The sequence below is a fragment of the Anomalospiza imberbis genome, chromosome 2 (assembly GCF_031753505.1).
Source record: "Anomalospiza imberbis isolate Cuckoo-Finch-1a 21T00152 chromosome 2, ASM3175350v1, whole genome shotgun sequence".
Classification (NCBI taxonomy): Eukaryota; Metazoa; Chordata; class Aves; order Passeriformes; family Viduidae; genus Anomalospiza; species Anomalospiza imberbis.
Window position 1 is genome coordinate 52,510,034 of NC_089682.1, and position 8,151 is coordinate 52,518,184.

Genomic DNA, 8,151 nt, shown 5'->3' on the forward strand with positions numbered 1-8,151 from the left:
TATTGTTTTTTGGGAGTTCCTCAGTGAAATCCAATTTTTCTTCACTTTCCAGCCAGTTTCTCTTTCAGGTCCTCATGTATGTCAGTATATTCTTTCCACAAACATCACACGGGCATGACTGTTTGTTAATATGTAGTTTTTAGAGAGACTAGGTTGTTTACTATTGTACTAAAATTAGAGTCATATCTATTTCCCATGAATGTTCACCAGCACTGGAAAAAAGAAAGAGAAAAGGTACAAAAATACCTACAGAGACAAGGATAAAGGCAGGGTCATGTCCTTTGCTCTCCCTTCATGGTGAAATGACACCATTTCTTTTGAGCTGACGCAAACTGGCACAGCCTTGCTGGCAACACCTGGTCTTCAGCTGATTTACACTGGCTTCAGTGTGCTGAGCACCCTCAGTGTAAAACACCACTTAATTGTAGTTGATGGGTAACACCTAAAAATATCCAAGACCTTAATACTACTTTAACTGTTTTTCAAGATTTTGCTTCTTGACAGGGATACTGTTACATGTCTGTGGTAACACACTGGATTTGATCTCAGTTATATTGTCTGGAGGTGAAGGTGCACCTTCTACTTTCCTTGAAATTATTGTTTCAAAGAAAAAAACCCCTTTCCTTTCTATCTTAGTTTTTATTTAAGTTTTCAAATGCACTTCTAAACATTAGTAGTGCTTTTGCAAATATGCATTCAGTCTGTGTTTTGTGGCCAGTGGTTTGGCCTGGAGGTAGGGGAAAATGCTGAATGGCTGTGCTCATATTAACACGAGGGCAAAAATGCTCAGCCTTTTCCAAAATATCACATCCTACGTTCACTGGGACTGTACCTCTCACAAGAATCACAAAACTGGAGTTCTGTGGAGTAAGGGTTTTCCACTTAAATTAGTGTCAAGCCTGCTGGTTTATTTATCATGACTAGGAAAAAATGTCATTAAAAATTGCCTTGCTTCATGATGATATTTTAAACAGACTGTAAATAAAAATGAGGTTTTCATTTCAGTGTTTCATCTAGTTTCATTACCAAGATTTTAAAAAGAAGTGACCCTCCAGTGCTGAAGCCAAGCATTTGATTTGGGGTAAATCAATTAAAAAATTTAAACTTCCTCAATTTGCTTGGTTTGGTAATAATTTGAAACCACACAGAGGCAAAACATCACTCGTCTGCACAAGTCTAATGATGCCAAGGAAAATACACTCAGTACCTGACTGCAGAGGAAAGAAACAGATTTCCATATTAGCTTTGCTGTCTGTCCTGTCCAGTTATAGATATACTGAAGAACTTCTGTGAGGACTTTCCTTTGCTTTCCCAACCTTATTGAAGAAGGAGCATGCTACAGAATGTGCCTTAAGTATATCAAAGGGTGGCAGATCAGCAAAGATGATGGGTTGTAGGGCAGGTGTAGGGAGGATCTAGCACACAAGAAAACATGCAGCCATGGGGATATTCTCAAGGCTGATGTTTGATAGTGCCTTTGTCCAAGGCAAGGAATAAACTTGAAATGACTGCTGGAAATATTTGACATCAAATTTTCTTAGAAAGTAAATAACTTATACAGGCCAATAGGGGACTCCTAGTAAAGTGAACACATACTTTGAAGGGCCAGTGAAAGGTTTTACAGCAAGAAGAAAAAGTAAAAACATAAAACATTCACAAGATCTAGTACAATATACTTGAAGAGAGCTATTCAGTAAGAGACTTAAAGGTCACTATACACAAGCCCCTGGAAATTGGCTTTTGGTGTGATATTGCAGCAAGGAGAAAGCCTGCTAGCAGCCCAATGAAAGTTGGAAAGACATATGTAGTGTCAATAATGTGATTTATGGTGTACACATCAGGCTTTTCAAAAGGATTGCAAAGGGTTCAAAAAGTGATAGCTGGATATGATCCTTCTGAAGGGGAGGTGGAGAATTAACTATGTGGAAGGCACAGCCACACGTTGTTCATTATTTTGTCATGCATACACAGGAAAGAGACATCTGCAAATAAATTGCTTTTTAATCCAGTAGAGGAAGGCAGAAGGATAACCAATGACTAGGAATTAAATCTTGCTAAATGCAGACATGAAGTAATTGCAATTACTTGAAATTTTTGCTAATTATCTTAGTTAACTCTGGGATAATTTGGTCAAGAATGTAGCTGTTTTCTCTGGCCTAGTCTTCAAATCAAGGCTTTAAGAGACCTTCTTGGCTGGACTGGAAGTAATCACAAAAGGATGGAATTAACTCCCCCTGGACACCCCTACATGGAAAATCTGAGATCAAAATGACAACCACCCCTGAAAAGTGCAGCTCACTGGAGGCTTATGGAAATGAATTCTGTAGCCCACTGAACTGAAATGAGCAGTTTGAGAAAGGTGGAATGCAAGGTACAAAACCTGTATCCCTTAGAGTGCTTTTAATAAGGAACTGAAAGTTAATACTATGTCCACAAAGGGAAATTATGTATCTGTTTAAGGATGACAGCGCTGCAAGTCTTTTTATACTCTGCTTTAGGTATCAGACTTAAATATATCAAATGTGTCAAGAGGTGTGCACACAATTTCAGTGTACACTATTTCAGCTGCTAAATAATTAATAGGAATGTCAACTACCCCATGAACTAGGATTCCTTCTCAGTCCTTCAAAACCTGGAGAAATAAGGTAGCAGCAAGAAGGAGACAGCCAGAGGGGCAGTTGAGAGCTTTCCTATAAGTAGACTTCAAGGCAGTTCTCCAGAGAGGGTGGGAGAAACTCCTTGGGGTGCTCCCAAGGAAGGTGAAAGGAGACAAGGGGCTTAGGAAAAATTGGCATTTTCTGCTTTGTACAGTGCTGGGAAGCTGGGAGCCAGATAAGCAGGTGTAGGCTCCCCTGCTGATGCCAGTGGGGGATTATGAGAGTGGAGAGCCTGAATCCTGTGAAGCCAGACATGGTTGATGCTCTAAGAAGGGACAGGTTTCTTGAACCCTGCTGGGTCCTTGCTTTCCTGAGGGGGAAAGTAGCTATTATTAGTAATCTGACTGGGGTCATAACCCAGCCAGCAGCTGGAGAAATAACAACTAGTAGTGTAAACAGGGGAACTGCACTTCAGCCCCCTGAATGTGAGCAGGAAAGGGAGTCAGTACAGGGAGGCTTGCAAATGCAGTGACCCGTGATAAAAAGAGCAGTGCCTGGTTAGTCAGATCAAGCCCCTAAAATAGAAATGAGCTTTTGATAAATGGGTTGGCTGGACTAATTTGAATCTTCACTTTTAAAATATACATTTTTCTGTGGAGTCCTCAAGAATGTTGCCTAGAAACTGGTGATGCAATATGACACTCAAGCCTTAAAAATAAACATTACAAACTATAATATTAAACGTTTTGAACCGAGGCTAAGCTTCCTAGGTACTGATAGGATTGCAGCCCCAAAAGTTCAGGCTGTAGTTGAGATTTAGGGAAGTTCTGATGCCTGGATATTATTAGTGGCCTATGCTCAAGCTGACCTTGACTTTAGGACCTCTGCTTGTCCAGTTTACAGAACTTCCTGGTGAGAGGAAGGCTCTCACATGAACCCATTTCTTGTTACACATCTGGTTGACATCTGGGATGGAAACAGCCGGGAAGAACAGAATATCTTCTGGACAGGACTGACAAGTTCTGCACCAAACTGACTGATGCAAACTGGTGCTATGGTGACTAAAATGAGAGTGTTATACAGAGAGCAAACGAGTACAAAGGTTGCCATCTGCCGGCCTTGCAACTGGTGGTACCCAGCCACAGTCTGCGGGGTGATAAAGCCACTGCAGCATGCTGCAAGTGGTCTCTCCACGATACATCTGCAGAGGTGAAGCATTCAGAAAACCACAGGAGCAGTCTCAGAATAGTTACAGACAGACAGACAGTCACAGGAATTGTTCTTGAGATGGTAAGGAAAACGAGGCTAAAATTAACTTAACTTGTCAGTGGGTGAGGCCAGCATCCCTCTGTTACAGTGACAGAACCACGCTGGGAAGCTGTGCTAAGGCAGCTCATAATGCTGATGTTGAAGACTGCCCCGAGAAGTGCCGCTACAGCTCCCAAGTCCTGTGCCTGCACAGCTAAATGAATTTGGCCACAGCAGTGAAGTCACCAGCTGCAAGGGCTTGGGTTCCCATCTCAATTTCACACCTCTGTGAAAAGCAGAGGGCTTTGTGCTAGCACAGGTCTGTGTTGTATTGTGTTTTTGGCAGGTCTGAACAGTGATCCATGCCACATCCTTTCTCTCATGTGCTTCCTTTGTCCTTCTCCCTTTGTCTGGGGGCTGCCAGCTGATGTTGAGCCTTTCTGAACAAGAGGGGAAATTGCCTCGTGGCTCTCACAGCCCCACTTTGTGGTACAAAGCAGATTCAAGCAGGATAGAAGCTGGTGCTTATGCAACTTCTCTCTGCACAAATACTTACTTTTTGATGCAGAGCTTCCAGCCCTAATCTCTTTGACAGCTGTTTTCCCCAATACAATCACTTATGGCTTTGCACACTTGGAATAAGATCAAGTAGAAATTGTCCTGCAATACAATCAAGTCATTTGCCAGGGAAGACACAGCTCTCCTCTCCACTGGAAGAGGAACTTCAACAAGATTCTGCCAGAAAACAGAGCCCACTGAATCAGGAGGGATTGTTCCTTATGTATTTGTGAGAGTCATGACCTATCCTAAAATATCCTGCCTTACAAACTTTTTTTCTTGCACCCTTTAATTTAAATTTTTAAAATGTTGGTTTGTTTGTTTGGGGTTTTTTTAAGACTTGTTTTGATTATGAAATTAAAGGGGTAGAAATGGAGTAGTATCATGTTTAAAAAACAGACTGCCACAGTTCATCTCCAGAAGAGTCTTCCAAAACAGGGCTGTGCACAGTGATTACTCTCACAGACTACATGTCAGAATGCCTTGGGGATGAATATAAAAAATTACTTGTAACATGGTTGCACACATTCCTGACTAATATTCATTGGTAGTCAGTGGAGAAGATTCAAATTCTCTGATGGTTTTAAGTCAGAAAAGCAATTAAGCATTACTGAAGTACCACCTCACTTTGCTGCTTTCATGGCTCAGTGGAGGGAAGGCAAGGCAAGGCAAAAGACTGAGGTAGAATGAGAATTTAACATTTATGTCCCGTTACTTCAGGCCAGACTGAAGACAGTTCAAGCCTGAAGGTGACAGCAAGAAGCATCCTGTGTGGATGAGGTACCACTCTTCTTTTCAGGCTGTTTATGCTCACTTGCAAGCACTCATGACCCTTGTCTTTATTTATAAGTTATCAGGTACATCACAGTGTTTAATCTTCAGTGGAGCCACTCTTCTCTCTTTCCTTCATGTAAAAAGGCACTCCTGTGTTTCACTCAGTGGCAACCTTTGGCTCTTCCTCGTCTCCTCTGGCCTGAGCCAAATCTTCTCTGCCAGACATTTTTGGAATCTTTCCTTGATGGATGGCAGAGGAGGGGGGCACCCACTCCAGGGGGTTCTCTGTCAGGTGCTCCACAGGCCAGGTGTCTATAGGTTGAATCAAAAAATTGGGGAAAAGGAGTACAAGTAGTTGGAAACTTGAGGCCCTTTACTTCTTTTCTTGAAGTAGTTTCCAGCAGCAGTGTCTTCTATCCAGTGTCTCCTGGGAGACAGAGAAGGTGATGAGCGTCAGCTTAAACTTGAGTATTTAGAAAATCAAGTCAGAAGCTATCTCATTTAGAGGGAGAAAAAGATCCATGTCCTCCTTTCAGGGGTTTCATTTGCTTTGGGAAGGCCCATGCCAGCCTCCTGAATACTCTCTTTAGCTGGTGAATACATTTATTCCTATTTCCTTACAGTTTTTTTTTCCCTTCTGTGCCTATGAAGAGGCAGAACCTACTCACCTGGGAGAGGGGGAGAATGGCTAACCTGGTTAGTGTCATCATTCCACAGCATGGGACATGAATCCTATGACCTCCCTGTGCTACTTCTGGAAGTGGAAGTATGCACAGAATGATGTAGATAGCTGGTTCTTACACCATAATTCATGAGATGATGGCAAGTGGTCAGCAGCTGCCAATAGGAAAATGCTGACTACTCTGGTGCTTTCAGCTGATAACAGGAAGAGGGTGAAAAATAGTGTGAGAAGTCATGGCATTGGCCCAAAGGTTGGGAATTAGGAGTTCTCTTGTTTGGTTTTTTTAAGTCTTTGACATAATGTCAGCTCAGGTTGGAAATGAACCCTGGTGTCGCGTGGATAGATTCCCACCAGGACAAAACCTAACAAGACAGCTGAATCCTAATGGTTTCCTTAGCAGAAAAAAAACAAAGAATAAAAAAGACTCGTTCCTCATAGAGTGTCTCACATTGAGGAGATGTACATATGCATCTCTTTGCTGATTGGCAATACGAGTACTACTTTTTAATCAAACAATAATAAAAAATCTGGTTTTTTTTGATGTTGTTTATGTAGTTACTTCACAGGCAATAAATTCACTTAAACAAAATTGGTGCAGAAGGGATTAAGATATACAGCAGAGGTAGGGAATGGTCTCTGCCAGGCACAATCAGTGTCAGTATTTTCATTCAAGATAAAATACTTTTAAAGGGTGGAAGAACTTATGCACATAAATTCCACAGCTCAATTTTGCACTGCAGGGTAAGAGCCATTTTTCACAGTTATTGACAAAGGACATTCCAGCAACTAGTGAGATCTGGATTTCATTATGTATTTTGGGCTACAGTGAAAAAGTACTATCTGCCAGAAAAAAGTGTGGTCGAAGCATGTTTTATTAATATATCGCTGCTGTTCTTGGATTATACCCCTGTAGAGGCTCACATCTGAAATGACACATCTGATAGTCTATATATTAGATAGCATTTCAAGGTTTAGTTTTTGGATGAGTTTCCCTGGCAACATACAGGGGCCATGCATATTCCTATTTTTAAGCATTCAGAGAAAAACCCTCAGTGCCTTTCTCCAAAAGACCATTGTGGGCTGCTCATGGAGCACATTAGTGCTAGAAGCACAGGTATAACTACAGTGCATCTAGCTCTTACCAGCGAGTTTGGTACCTCTGTATGTATTTTATGATTGGAGAATTTCTTTCTAGTCCAGGCAGCTTCTGTCTAAATACATGGAATAAAGCAGTTCACTGCTGCCAGGATTTCTGTCCAATGAGAGGGCTGAGTCACTGGAAGTGTCAGGAGGCCCAGGAAGACCTGGAAGACTGTCACCTCAGTGTCACCTCAGCTTAGAGAGTTATGTTAATGATAAAGACTCCCCTGCAATTCACAATCTCCAAAAATAACATAAAGGAGAGGGAAATCTATATAAGAGATTTCTTCAGAGAAATACACAGTAAGGACTGATATTTCCATTTCTGCTTTTGCTTTCTTATCTTCATGTTAAAGGCAGTCTTGTATGTGAAGCCACATGTGTTCCTGATATATGGAACCCAGCTGCCTTGAAATCAATGGCAAGGTTCCTGTGTTCAGAGAAGACTCTTGGATTTTGCTCATATTTATAGGATACAATTAAGCTGAAAAGTTAAGAGAGACCACAGCCTTCCAAAAATTAAAGAGGAGAGAGAAAAAAAATGAGAAAGCAAATATGTAGTGAAAGAGATCCCAGGTGAAATGACTGGTCCAAGTTTTCATGTCTGGATGTTGTTATTTTTTCCATAATTGCTATAACAAACTCCTGCTTTCACTGAGGGGAGGTGACCTGGGGTTTTTCCAGTAGCAATGGAAATTTAACACACAAATGACCAGAATTGTTAAAGCTTTTTTACTCATGTATGTCAGCACTGGGAGATTAAAGATATAGCTGACATCATTTAGTCAAAAGCAAAATTTTGTTACTGCATTTAAGTGTCCATGCACTCAAAATGGAGACCAAGAAACCAAAAACCTCTATCTACAAAGAAGAGATTGTCTTAAGTACCAAGTAATGCACAGAAATGTAGGCATGGCTAAAACATATTTTAGATATCTTATTTAGTTCAGTTTTCTTTGAAAGTCACATTGTTGGAGCAAGGAAGTGTAATTGACACTGATACCACCTCCAGCTTACACAGCACATCTGCTGCTGCTGGAAATGCCTCTGCATTTGGAGCTTCAGTTCTCTTCAGTGTCCTTTCTACAGAGGTGACTAATATTACAGTAGCCAACTCACTTCACCTCCCATAATGAATGATTTTCTAATCTC